General features: G+C 50.2%; 1 protein-coding gene across 1 annotated transcript in view; it reads right to left on the bottom strand.

Moving 5' to 3' along the window:
- LOC143981292 (G-protein coupled receptor 4-like) overlaps positions 1-14,121 on the bottom strand; it is a 29,505-nt gene extending 15,384 nt beyond the window's left edge. The window contains exon 1 of the mRNA XM_077479094.1: positions 13,418-14,121. The gene's annotated coding sequence lies outside the window, so the exon portion shown is untranslated. The remainder of the gene's footprint in view (positions 1-13,417) is intronic.
- Positions 14,122-14,760: the final 639 nt, after the last annotated feature.

Below are 14,760 nucleotides of genomic sequence, written 5' to 3'. Positions count from 1 at the left end.
CATAAAAGAAAAGCACTAAAAAAAAGTGTCCATCTAGTACATAACTTGTGAATCCTCGATGGAATAAAGGGTGGTGCAAACGATATGTGACTGGCTGTGAAGCTGTAAGAGTAAAGGAATCCTCTATCAAAGGAATATAGATAGGTACTCTTACCGGATGCGGTGGACCCACCTACCAGCGATAGTGGGTCAGTCAGACTTGTGTAGGCCAAATGCCTCAGGGTTAGGGGTTTGCAGGAAGAGAATCACTCCAAACAGGGTAATTCCAGTCCTTGATGAAGTTGATCCAACCAAAGTTCCCAGATTCAAATGGCTCTCGATGAAGCATGGACCCATCACCCAATAGGGGAGCTGTCTCAATGGTGTTGATCCAACCAAAGTTCCCGGATTCAAATGGCTCTCGATGAAGCATGGACCCATCACCCAATAGGGGAGCTGTCTCAATGGTGTTGATCCAACCAAAGTTCCCGGATTCAAATGGCTCTCAATGAAGCATGGACCCATCACCCAATAGGGGAGCTGTCTTGAGGTTGATGGTATATACAGATAGGCTCAATGGAACCGGGGTAAGGATAAGAAAAAATGGAGAGGCGCCATATGGTGCAGGTCAAAAACTGAGAGGTTTCTATTTTAAACAGGACAATGCATCATAATAGATGAGTACAAAAATATACCGGTGATCACGAGTAGTAGAAGTATAAAAAGCGATGTGGGAAGCATGCGCAGCTACACTTTGTTTTTTCACATTTGTCTGGACTTTGTTTAAGAGTTTTCTCACAATCCCTTCATTGGCTTCCCCACCCCCCACCGTATAAAATTCAAAATGCTAACCACCACATACAAGGCCATCCACAACATCGCCCCCAGCTACATCACCAACCTCATCTGCAGATATCACCCAAATCATCCCCTCCACTCCTACCAGGACTTCCTGCTCTCTAGCTCCCTTGTTACCTCCTCCCATGCTCACCTTCAGGACTTCATAAATCCGATCAGCCCCTAACCTGTCCACCTTCAAGACTTCTCTAAAACCTCTCCCATGCTCTGGAACTCCCTGTCCCGGTATGTCCAATCAGCTCCTAACCTGTCCAACTTCAGGACTTCTCCAAAACCTTTCCCATCCTCTGGAACTCCCTGCCCCTGTATGTCCGATCAGCCCCTAACTTGTCCACCTTCAGGACTTCTTCAGAGCCTCCCCATCCTCTGGAACTCCCTGCCCCAGTATATCCGATCAGCCCCTAACCTGTCCACCTTCAGGAATTCTTCAGAGCCTCCCCATCCTCTGGAACTCCCTGACCCAGTATGTCCGATCAGCCCCTAACCTGTCCACCTTCAAGGCTTTTTCAGAGCCTCTCCCATCCTCTGGAACTCCCTGCCTCAGTATGTCCGATGAGCCCCTAACTTGTCCACCTTCAGGACTTCTCTAGAGCCTCCCCATCCTCTGGAACTCCCTGCCCCTGTATGTCCGATCAGCCCCTAACCTGTCCACCTTCAGGAATTCTTCAGAGCCTCCCCATCCTCTGGAACTCTCTGACCCAGTATGTCCGATCAGCCCCTAACTTGTCCACCTTCAGGACTTCTCTAGAGCCTCTCCCATCCTCTGGAACTCCCTGCCCCGGTATGTCTGATCAGCCCCTAACCTGTCCACCTCCTGGAGATCCCTGAAAAATCACTTATTCAGGAAAGCCTATCCCACGCCCACCTAACAACTGTCCCCGAGCCACCCACATCAAATAATTCCCTTTTGTACCACCACCCCCTCCCTTTAGAATGTAAGCTCAACGAGCCGGGTCCTCCTGTCTCTTCTGTATTGTATTGTAATTGTGCCGTCCCCCCCTCTACATTGTAAAGCGCTGCGTAAACTGTTGGTGCTATATAAATCATGTATAATAATAATAATAATATCACACTGTAGCTCCATCATAGAGCCAGTGATTGGTATGGTGCTGGTGGCCGGCCTGCCCATATCTTGACAACTCATGACACTGATCTAGAGCAGACCGGGCCCCCTGCTCGCAGCCCCCCCAGGGGAACGCCGACAGCACCGGAGTTTGAGAAGCACTGTCCTAGAATGCATTTCAGCTTCATATAACACAACACGAAGTGCTTAGAAAGCCGGTGACCTCTCTCTGCTGAATGGCATGTCAAGAATGGCGGGCGAGAGCTTAATGTTATTAGAGGTTTAACATTAACATTATTGGAGGTTTAACATTAACATCATGACATGCCGGCACGCTGCTAAGAATCACATTCACCCTCCAAAATATAAGTCGAGGTTTCCACTCCCCACCAATGGAGGGCTAGGGCTGCCGCTGAGCACAGCGCACCAACGCTACAAACAACAACAAGGAACCGCGGGCTATAGATCAGAATGTCATGCCAAGGGTTCCTGAAGGGTAAAAAGGCAGAGAAAGTACAACGCCAACCTTTTCCTGTTGGTTCAGTCTGCAGATAGCTGACGAGGTGGAATGGATTTCCATCCCAATAAACACATTCCATTCGTGTTTCATCTCTTTTCAACAATAAACCCCCCCCCCCCCCCCGATATTGAAAACACATTGCCATGTGGTGAAGGCGAGTTATCCCAATATAGAGAGGTCGGCGTTCTCTCCAATGTACCGGAGGGGAAGCAAGACCTCCCAATGAAGAAACGAGAGAAAGTTGTCACTAAGTGTAGAAAGCCCCTACCTAATGACTGGGAGGAGGGAAAGTCAACATAGTGCTCACCTATACCAGGGCGGGAGGTCTATATTAGGTAGAGAACCCATAAAGCGAGACACGTGATCTCCTCTACCACAAAACAAAGGCGATTGCCAGCAGAGAGACATTTTATTGAATGTTCCAGGTTGGTGATACGACCTAAATACTCATTAAGTGTGCCGGAAATGGAGACGAGGGAAAGATCTGAAGATTAAACCAACGGAAGGGGAGTCAATGTATCTCCTCCGTATCCACATGTGGATTGCAATTATTTTCCTTTTTGCATTTCCTGAAATTCTCCATTTAAAGTATCAACTCCAGTCCTATGTGTTGTAATCCTAATAGAAGAGGCATTCCTGATTTCATTATAACCCTACCCAAAACCCAACCGACCAATGTATTGCATGTGTAGATTTAAAGTGTATCTAACCTCCCAACCACCCAAGTAAATACATGAATGTGGCATCACCTCTCTTCTCACTGCAACACTCTCTATACTCCTAAGTATAGCACCCCCCCCCCCCCCCCACTCAACTCTCTACCTTGGTATGTAGCCCCCTCTCCTCCTCAGTATGACACCTACTCTGCTCTCCTCCATAGTATGGTACCCCCTTCTGTATTCTCCTCGGTATGGGAACCTCTCCCCACTCCGCGGTATTCCCCTCGGTATGGGAACCTCATCACACTCCACTCTCCTCCTCACTATGGCAACCTTACCCCACTCCACTCTTCTCAGTATGGCAACCTCTCCACACTCTGCTCTTCTCCTCAGTATGGCAACCTCTCCCTACTCAGCTCTTCTCCTCAGTATGGCAACCTTTCCCCACATAGCTCTTCTCCTCGGTATGGGAACCTCTCCCCACTCCGCTCTTCTCCTCAGTATGACAATCTCTCCCCACTCCGCTCTTCTCCTCAGTATGACAATCTCTCCCCACTCAGCTCTTCTCCTCAGTATGACAATCTCTCCCCACTCAGCTCTTCTCCTCAGTATGGCAACCTTTCCCCACATAGCTCTTCTCCTCGGTATGGGAACCTCTCCCCACTCCGCTCTTCTCCTCGGTATGGCAACCTCTCCCCACTCCGCTCTTCTCCTCAGTATAACACCTACTCTGCTCTCCTCCATAGTATGGTACCCCATACTGTATTCTCCCCACTCCGCTCTTCTCAGTATGACAATCTCTCCCCACTCAGCTCTTCTCAGTATGGCAACCTCTCCCCACTCAGCTCTTCTCCTTAGTATGGCAACCTTACCCCACTCCACTCTTCTCAGTATGGCAACCTCTCCCCACTCAGCTCTTCTCCTCAGTATGGCAACCTCTCCCCACTCAGCTCTTCTCCTCAGTGTGACAATCTCTCCCCACTCAGCTCTTCTCCTCAGTATGGCAACTTCTCCCCACTCAGCTCTTCTCCTCAGTATGGCAACCTCTCCGCACTCAGCTCTTCTCAGTATGACAACCTATCCCCACACTGCTCTTCTCCTCATTATGACATCTCCTTCTGCCACTCTACAAGACTCTGGTCCGGCCGCACCTGGAGTATACTGTCCAGTTCTGGGCACCAGTCCTCAGGAAGGATGTGCTGGAAATGGAGCGACTACAAAGAAGGGCAACAAAGCTGATAAAGGGTCTGGAGGATATTAGATATGAGGAAAGGTTGTGAGCTCTGAACTTATTCTCTCTGGAGAAGAGACGCCTGAGAGGGGATATGATTTCATTATATAAATACCGTATTGATGACATTTTTCAGTGAAAGGGAATTTAATAAGACACGCGACCATTCACTAAAATTAGAAGAAAAGAGGTTTATCCTTAAACTGCGTAGAGGGCTCTTTACTGTAAGAGCAGTTAGGATGTGGAAATTCCCTTCCACAGGCGGTGGTCTTAGCGGGGGGCATCGATAATTTAAAAAAACTATTAAATAAGCACAACATACAGGGATATACAATGTAATACTGACATATAATCTCACACATAGGTTGGACTTGATAGACTTGTGTTTTTTTTTGGAAATAGTATGAGGCCCAGTCTCATCTTCCTGGGGGTGAACACACTGATGGTGGGTGGTGCACACTAAGGTGGTGGACTCTACACATAGCCTTGTAATGGACCTTATGAAACTGCAATGACAACTTGACTCTGGTCATCCCGGGCCTCGGTTGTATATCTTATATGGCTCTAATATTTGGAATGTGGGCTCTTGGGCGACCTATCTGACTATCTAAACCTTTACCCCCCCCAGAAGAACCCTGTTCATTTTCTGGTCTCAGGGAACACTCTTGCCATGATTAGTTCATTGGGAGTCGTATGCTGTCCTTACAGTGATAGCTCGAATGCCACTTAAAAGATCATTGGTGTCATGGCTCTGCCAAGTGGTGATTAACCTGGGAATCGGCACCACCAGATGAAAGGTCAATCCACCACAGCTCAAGGAAGCTGTGAAGGAAGGTTCCATGGAATGCTGGTTGAGAGTGTCTGCTCTTGGGCAGCCTTTCTCAACCTTTTCAACACAGAGGAACCCTGGGAATAATTCTCCGGTCTTGGGGAACCCTGTGCTAAAAATTAAAAATCTACAACTCATCATACATTAGTGTGATGGTCAATGAGAAGAATGCTTCAAAGCCCTTGTACACACGGGTCGGACATTCCGACAACAAAATCCGTCGGATTTTGTCCGAAACTTGTGTTGCATACACACGGACAAAGTTTTTGGAAAATCCGATCGTACGTAACGTGATGACGTAATTTCGTTACGATGGGACTACGCTCAGGCTAGTAGCCAATAGCTTTGGTCTAAGAATTTGATCTGAGCATGCGTGGCACTTTGTCCGATCGGAATTCTCTACACACAGTCGGACAAAGTCCGATCGGATCATGTTGTCGGAAAGTTTTATAGCCCAGCTCTAAAACTTTGTCCGTCGGATATTCAGACGGAAGCAGTCTGATGGAACCCACACACAGTCGGATTATCCGACAACGCGGTCCTATCGGACATTTTCCATCGGAATGTCTGACAGTGTGTACAAGGGCGTACACTTGTGGTTGCTGGGATGAATTACCACCTTACAGATAACTAAAAAGATCAATGGTGTCCTTGAGAACTTACCTGAGAGGCAGAAATTGACCATTGCTCAGGGAACCCCTACCAACCTCTAGAGGAACCCAAGGAACCCTGGTTGAGAAACCCTGCTCTATCTAGGGTATCCAAGGGAAAGTGGGGTTGGGGGTATTATTTTGGAGTGTATTGTCTCCTGTATTTATTATCAGTTGTGTGGCCGGGTTATCTGTGAAGGAGAAGGCCTTGGAAGAGTTGATATAAGCGCTGATCTGGGCTGCCTCGTGATCTCAGTTTTTGTGTCTGGATAATACACCAAATGAGACTTCTCAGACACTGTATCCGTCATGGGAGAAGGATAGAAGCTTCTAGAATGTTAGGACCGGGGCACAGGGTAGCTGTGTCAATAATTAATGAGCTGCCTGCTTTGTATATAAATATTTACATACTGGAAGTGATTAGAAAGTGACTTACAGCAGGAGCAGAACCCAGTTAGGAAGTCTGGAATGAGGGAGATGGTGTGGAACGGGGAGGGTGGAATCTGTTCTGCAGGATAAGGTAGAGGAGGTGACCGATAACAAAGGAAGATAAGAACCAGCATAAAGAAGTGCAGACAATGCAAAATATGACTGAGAGGTCAGCGAGGAGAGAGTGCAGGATCCCAGAGGAGAGAGAGGGCAGGATCACAGAGGAGAGGGAGTGCAGGATCGCAGAGGAGAGAGGGGGCAGGATCACAGAGGAGAGAGAGGGCAGGATCACAGAGGAGAGAGAGTGCAGGATCACAGAGGAGAGAGAGTGCAGGATCACAGAGGAGAGAGAGTGCGGGATCACAGAGGAGAGAGAGTGCGGGATCACAGAGGAGAGAGAGGGCAGGATCACAGAGGAGAGAGGGGGCAGGATCACAGAGGAGAGAGAGGGCAGGATCCCAGAGGAGAGAGAGGGCAGGATCACAGAGGAGAGGGAGTGCAGGATCACAGAGGAGAGAGGGGACAGGATCACAGAGGAGAGAGAGGGCAGGATCACAGAGGAGAGAGAGGGCAGGATCACAGAGGAGAGGGAGTGCAGGATCACAGAGGAGAGAGGGGGCAGGATCACAGAGGAGAGAGAGGGCAGGATCACAGAGGAGAGAGAGTGCAGGATCACAGAGGAGAGAGAGGGCAGGATCACAGAGGAGAGAGGGGGCAGGATCACAGAGGAGAGAGAGGGCAGGATCACAGAGGGTAGAGAGTGCAGGATCAGAGGGGACAGAGTGCAGGATCACAGAGGAGAGAGAGGGCAGGATCAGAGGGGACAGAGTGCAGGATCAGAGGGGAGAGAGTGCAGGATCCCAGAGGAGAGAGAGTGCAGGATCAGAGGGGACAGAGTGCAGGATCAGAGGGGAGAGAGTGCAGGATCCCAGAGGAGAGAGAGTGCAGGATCAGAGGGGACAGAGTGCAGGATCCCAGAGGAGAGAGTGCAGGATCAGAGGGGAGAGAGTGCAGGATCACAGAGGAGAGAGAATACAGGATCACAAGGGGGGGGGGGGGAGAGTGCAGGATCGCAGAGGAGAGAGTGTAGGATCCCAAAGGAGAGAGAGTGCAGGATCAGAGGGGAGAGAGTGCAGGACCACAGAGGAGAGAGTGCAGGACCACAGAGGAGAGAGTGCAGGATCAGAGGGGAGAGAGTGCAGGATCACAGAGGAGAGAGTGCAGGATCCCAAAGGAGAGAATGTGCAGGATCAGAGGGGAGAGAGTGCAGGATCACAGAGGAGAGAGTGTAGGATCCCAAAGGAGAGAGAGTGCAGGATCAGAGGGGAGAGAGTGCAGGATCACAGAGGAGAGAGTGCAGGATCCCAAAGGAGAGAGAGTGCAGGATCACAGAGGAGAGAGTGTAGGATCCCAAAGGAGAGAGAGTGCAGGATCAGAGGGGAGAGAGTGCAGGATCACAGAGTCGGGAGAGTGCAGGATCACAGAGGAGAGAGTGTAGGATCCCAAAAGAGAGAGAGTGCAGGATCAGAGGGGAGAAAGTGCAGGATCACAGAGGAGAGAGTGCAGGATCACAGAGGAGAGAGAGGGCAGGATCAGAGGGGACAGAGTGCAGGATCAGAGGGGAGAGAGTGCAGGATCACAGAGGAGAGAAAGTGCAGGATCAGAGGGGACAGAGTGCAGGATCACAGAGGAGAGAGTGCAGGATCACAGAGGAGAGAGAGTGCAGGATCAGAGGGGAGAGAGAGTGCGGGATCACAGAGGAGAGAGAGGGCAGGATCACAGAGGAGAGAGAGTGCAGGATCACAGAGGAGAGAGAGGGCAGGATCACAGAGGAGAGAGGGGGCAGGATCACAGAGGAGAGAGAGGGCAGGATCACAGAGGGTAGAGAGTGCAGGATCAGAGGGGACAGAGTGCAGGATCTCAGAGGAGAGAGAGGGCAGGATCAGAGGGGACAGAGTGCAGGATCAGAGGGGAGAGAGTGCAGGATCACAGAGGAGAGAGAGTGCAGGATCACAGAGGAGAGAGAGTGCAGGATCAGAGGGGAGAGAGTGCAGGATCCCAGAGGAGAGAGAGTGCAGGATCAGAGGGGACAGAGTGCAGGATCAGAGGGGAGAGAGTGCAGGATCACAGAGGAGAGAGTGCAGGATCCCAGAGGAGAGAGAGTGCAGGATCAGAGGGGACAGAGTGCAGGATCCCAGAGGAGAGAGTGCAGGATCAGAGGGGAGAGAGTGCAGGATCACAGAGGAGAGAGAATACAGGATCACAAGGGGGGGGAGAGTGCAGGATCGCAGAGGAGAGAGTGTAGGATCCCAAAGGAGAGAGAGTGCAGGATCAGAGGGGAGAGAGTGCAGGATCACAGAGGAGAGAGTGCAGGACCACAGAGGAGAGAGTGCAGGATCAGAGGGGAGAGAGTGCAGGATCACAGAGGAGAGAGTGTAGGATCCCAAAGGAGAGAGAGTGCAGGATCAGAGGGGAGAGAGTGCAGGATCACAGAGGAGAGAGTGCAGGATCCCAAAGGAGAGAATGTGCAGGATCAGAGGGGAGAGAGTGCAGGATCAGAGGGGAGAGAGTGCAGGATCACAGAGGAGAGAGTGTAGGATCCCAAAGGAGAGAGAGTGCAGGATCAGAGGGGAGAGAGTGCAGGATCACAGTCGGGAGAGTGCAGGATCACAGAGGAGAGAGTGTAGGATCCCAAAAGAGAGAGAGTGCATGATCAGAGGGGAGAGAGTGCAGGATCACAGAGGAGAGAGTGCAGGATCACAGAGGAGAGAGAGGGCAGGATCAGAGGGGACAGAGTGCAGGATCAGAGGGGACAGAGTGCAGGATCAGAGGGGAGAGAGTGCAGGATCACAGAGGAGAGAGAGAGTGCAGGATCAGAGGGGACAGAGTGCAGGATCAGAGGGGAGAGAGTGCAGGATCACAGAGGAGAGAGTGTAGGATCCCAAAGGAGAGAGAGTGCAGGATCAGAGGGGAGAGAGTGCAGGATCACAGAGGAGAGAATGTAGGATCACAGAGGAGAGAATGTAGGATCACAGAGGAGAGAGAGTGCAGGATCAGAGGGGAGAGAGTGCAGGATCCCAGAGGAGAGAGAGTGCAGGGTCACAGAGGAGAGAATGTAGGATCACAGAGGAGAGAATTTAGGATCACAGAGGAGAGAGAGTGCAGGATCAGAGGGGAGAGAGTGTAGGATCACAGAGGAGAGAGTGTAGGATCAGAGGAGAGAGAGTGCAGGATCACAGAGAAGAGAGTGCAGGATCACAGAGGAGAGAGTGTAGGATCCCAAAGGAGAGAGAGTGCAGGATCAGAGGGGAGAGAGTGCAGGATCACAGAGGAGAGAATGTAGGATCACAGAGGAGAGAATGTAGGATCACAGAGGAGAGAGAGTGCAGGATCAGAGGGGAGAGAGTGCAGGATCCCAGAGGAGAGAGAGTGCAGGGTCACAGAGGAGAGAATGTAGGATCACAGAGGAGAGAATTTAGGATCACAGAGGAGAGAGAGTGCAGGATCAGAGGGGAGAGAGTGTAGGATCACAGAGGAGAGAGTGTAGGATCAGAGGGGAGAGAGTGCAGGATCACAGAGAAGAGAGTGCAGGATCACAGAGGAGAGAGTGTAGGATCACAGAGCAGAGAGAATGCAGGATCCCAGAGGAGAGAGAGTGCAGGGTCACAGAGGAGAGAATGTAGGATCACAGAGGAGAGAGAGTGCAGGATCAGAGGGGAGAGAGTGCAGGATCCCAGAGGAGAGAGTGTAGGATCACAGAGCAGAGAGAATGCAGGATCCCAGAGGAGAGAGAGTGCAGGATCACAGAGGAGAGAGTGCAGGATCACAGAGGAGAGAGTGTAGGATCACAGAGCAGAGAGAATGCAGGACCCAGAGGAGAGAGAGTGCAGGGTCACAGAGGAGAGAATGTAGGATCACAGAGGAGAGAGAGTGCAGGATCAGAGGGGAGAGAGTGCAGGATCCTAGAGGAGAGAGTGTAGGATCACAGAGCAGAGAGAATGCAGGATCCCAGAGGGGAGAGAGTGCAGGATCACAGAGGAGAGTGAGTGCAGGATCAGAGGAGAGAGAGTGTAGGATCACAGATGAGAGAGTGCAGGATCACAGATGAGAGAGTGCAGGATCACAGAGGAGAGAGTGTAGGATCACAGAGGAGAGAGTGCAGGATCCCAAAGGAGAGAGAGTGCATGATTAGAGGGGAGAGAGTGTGGGATCTCAGGGGAGAGAGTGCGGGATCTCAGAGGAGAGAGTGCGGGATCTCAGAGGAGAGAGTGCGGGATCTCAGAGGAGAGAGTGCAGGGTCACAGAGGAGAGAGTGTAGGATCACAGAGGAGAGAGAGTGCAGGGTCACAGAGGAGAGAGTGCAGGATCCCAAAGGAGAGAGAGTGCATGATCAGAGGAGAGAGAGTGCAGGATCCCAAAGGAGAGAGAGTGCATGATCAGAGGGGAGAGAGTGCAGGATCACAGAGTACAGAGTGCAGGATCCCAAAGGAGAGAGAGTGCATGATTAGAGGGGAGAGAGTGTGGGATCTCAGGGGAGAGAGTGCGGGATCTCAGGGGAGAGAGTGCGGGATCTCAGAGGAGATAGTGCGGGATCTCAGAGGAGAGAGTGCGGGATCTCAGAGGAGAGAGTGCGGGATCTCAGAGGAGAGAGTGCAGGGTCACAGAGGAGAGAGTGCAGGATCCCAAAGGAGAGAGAGTGCATGATCAGAGGGGAGAGAGTGCAGGATCACAGAGGACAGAGTGCAGGATCCCAAAGGAGAGAGAGTGCATGATTAGAGGGGAGAGAGTGCGGGATCTCAGAGGAGAGAGTGCGGGATCTCAGAGGAGAGAGTGCAGGATCTCAGAGGAGAGAGTGCAGGGTCACAGAGGAGAGAGTGCAGGATCCCAAAGGAGAGAGAGTGCATGATTAGAGGGGAGAGAGTGTGGGATCTCAGGGGAGAGAGTGCGGGATCTCAGAGGAGAGAGTGCGGGATCTCAGAGGAGAGAGTGCGGGATCTCAGAGGAGAGAGTGCGGGGTCACAGAGGAGAGAGTGTAGGATCAAAGAGGAGAGAGTGCAGGATCACAGAGGAGAGTGAGTGCAGGATCAGAGGAGAGAGAGTGTAGGATCACAGATGAGAGAGTGCAGGATCACAGATGAGAGAGTGCAGGATCACAGATGAGAGAGTGCAGGATCACAGAGGAGAGAGTGCAGGATCACAGAGGAGAGAGTGCAGGATCCCAAAGGAGAGAGAGTGCATGATTAGAGGGGAGAGAGTGTGGGATCTCAGGGGAGAGAGTGCGGGATCTCAGAGGAGATAGTGCGGGATCTCAGAGGAGAGAGTGCAGGGTCACAGAGGAGAGAGTGCAGGATCCCAAAGGAGAGAGAGTGCATGATTAGAGGGGAGAGAGTGTGGGATCTCAGAGGAGAGAGTGCGGGATCTCAGAGGAGAGAGTGCGGGATCTCAGAGGAGAGAGTGCGGGATCTCAGAGGAGAGAGAGTGCAGGATCCCAAAGGAGAGAGAGTGCATGATTAGAGGGGAGAGAGTGTGGGATCTCAGGGGAGAGAGTGCGGGATCTCAGAGGAGATAGTGCGGGATCTCAGAGGAGAGAGTGCAGGGTCACAGAGGAGAGAGTGCGGGATCTCAGAGGAGAGAGTGCGGGATCTCAGAGGAGAGAGTGCGGGATCTCAGAGGAGAGAGTGCAGGGTCACAGAGGAGAGAGTGCGGGATCACACTTGTCATCCTGTCTGGGCGTTCAGAATTGGATGAATAATGTCATGCAGGGGGACACTTGTGATTATTGGATTGTTGTCAGATGTCGGATTAGAGAGTGTTCAGGATCAGATATTCTCCTCACTACTCTGCTGGATGAGGAGAGGGATGAGGGTGGAAAGAAAAGTACAGGACAGAGATAACACTCTCCTGACCTATACTCTTCTATACCCTCCTAATCTATACTTTACTATACTTTCCTAATCTACACTCTTCTGATCAATACACTTCTGTACTCTCCAGATCTATATACTCTTATATACTCTCCTAATCAATACTTTTCTATACTCTCCTGATCAATCCTCAGGTACACTCTTCTATACTCTCCTAATCAATTCTCTTTTTATACTCTCCTGATCAATCCTCAGGTACACTCTTCTATACTCTCCTAATCTATACTCTTCTATACTCTCCTGATCAATACTCAGGTACACTCTTCTATACTCTCCTAATCAATACTCTTCTATACTCTCCTGATCAATACTCTCCTGATCTATACTCTTCTATTCTCCTGATCAATGCTTTTCTATACTATCCTGGCCTACAGTCTTTTTTTTATACTCTACTGATCATTACTCATCTACACTCTCCTAATCAATACTCTGCTGATCAATACTCAGGTACACTCTTCTATACTCTCCTGATCAATGCTCGTCTATAGTCTCCTAATCAATACTCTTCTACACTTTCCTGACCTATACTCTTCTATACTTTCCTGATCTATATGCTTCTATACTCTCTTAATCAATACTCATCTACAATCTTCTACACTCTCCTAACCAATACTCTTTTTATACTCTCCTGATCAATACTCAGGTACACTCTTCTACGTTCTCCTGATCTATACTCTTCCATACTCCCCTGATCAATACTTATATATACTCTCCTGATCTATGATCTTCTATACTCTCCTGATCAATACATTTATATACTCTCATGACCTATACTCTTCTATACTGCGCTGGAGCAGGAGAGGAAAAAAGGATCGATGGGGAAGTGAGGAGTACAAAGTGATCCTCCTCTCCCGATCTGCACTCTGCCGTGGAAACTATTGTTGTCCCTGAATGTTTCAGAACGAACACTCCGTCCCCGGATGGTGGGATGTGGAGGGTACTATATATAGTGTGTAGTGTAGAGTATATAATACTTTATAGCACAGAGTATTGTTTGGTGTATGTATTGCATTGTGTAGTATAGAATGGTGTATAGTATATTGTATAGTATAGAGTGTTTTGTATTGTAGTATAGTGTAGTATAATATTTTGGGTATTGCAGGGTATTATTTAGTATATTATAGTATATTGTAGTATTTTTTATATTGTATAGCGTATTGTAGTATATTTTATAGAGTATATTATAGTTTATTGTAGTATATTATATAGGGTCTGGTATAGTATAGCGTTTTCTTTTTTTATAGAGTATAATATTGTAGTAAAGCGTTTTGTTACCTGTGTCCCCTGCGATGGGTTTCCCCCTCCTCTGCTCCTCTTCAGCTCAGTCTTGTTGGAGAAGATCCCAGCATGTCCCAGCAGACTGTCCGGGTGAGTGCCTAGGCACAGCTCGGTCTTCTAGGCACAGCTCGGTCTTCTAGGCACAGCTCGGTCTTCTAGGCACAGCTTGGTCTTCTAGGCTCAGCTCCGTCTTCTGGCTCGCAGAGGAGTCTCCTACTTAGAAGAGTGCTCTGGGCAGACTGGAGCTGGTACATAGGTTCAGCTTCTGGGATGGAGAAGAGAGCCCTGGAGGTTGGGCTAAACATTAACCATGTGTGGAGCAGACTGATCAGAGGACCCAAAGTGAGAGAGGAGCTTGCATCACATCGCAGCCTGTCCCCGCAGAACAAATGTGGAGTTGTTTAGAGAAGTTAGAAATAGTCATACAGAATGGATCATTTTCCTGCAGACAAAGTCGCCATCTGGAGGATCGCCAGCAGTAATGGATTTGTGGTTTCTTCACAGTACTGGGCTGAAACCACAGAGTCCATATCGATGAGTCTGAGCGGAGCCCATATCGATGAGTCTGAGTGGAGCCCATAGCGATGAGTGTGAGTGGAGCCCATAGCGATGAGTGTGAGCGGAGCCCATATCGATGAGTCTGAGAGGAGCCCATATCAATGAGTGTAAGCAGAGCCCGTATCGATGAGTCTGAGCGGAGCCCGTATCGATGAGTCTGAGCGGAGCCCGTATCAATGAGTCTGAGCAGAGCCCATAGCGATGAGTCTGAGAGGAGCCCATATCGATGAGTGTGAGCAGAGCCCGTATCGATGAGTCTGAGCGGAGCCCATAGCGATGAGTCTGAGAGGAGCCCATATCGAGGAGTGTGAGCAGAGCCTGTATCGATGAGTCTGAGCAGAGCCCATAGCGATGAGTCTGAGAGGAGCCCATATCGATGAGTGTGAGCAGAGCCCGTATCGATGAGTCTGAGCGGAGCCCATAGCGATGAGTCTGAGAGGAGCCCATATCGAGGAGTGTGAGCAGAGCCTGTATCGATGAGTCTGAGAGGAGCCCATATCGAGGAGTGTGAGCAGAGCCCGTATCGATGAGTCTGAGCGGAGCCCGTATCGATGAGTCTGAGCGGAGCCCGTATCAATGAGTCTGAGCAGAGCCCATAGCGATGAGTCTGAGAGGAGCCCATATCGATGAGTGTGAGCAGAGCCCGTATCGATGAGTCTGAGAGGAGCCCATATCGAGGAGTGTGAGCAGAGCCCGTATCGATGAGTCTGAGCGGAGCCCGTATCGATGAGTCTGAGCGGAGTCCGTAGCGATGAGTCTGAGCGGAGTCCATAGCGATGAGT

The sequence above is a fragment of the Lithobates pipiens genome, unplaced genomic scaffold (assembly GCF_037356315.1).
Source record: "Lithobates pipiens isolate NorthernLeopardFrog02 unplaced genomic scaffold, aLitPip1_a1.2 Scaffold_134, whole genome shotgun sequence".
Lineage (NCBI taxonomy): Eukaryota > Metazoa > Chordata > Amphibia > Anura > Ranidae > Lithobates > Lithobates pipiens.
Note: the sequence above shows the minus strand (reverse complement) of the source record. Positions and strands in the feature narration are given on the sequence as shown.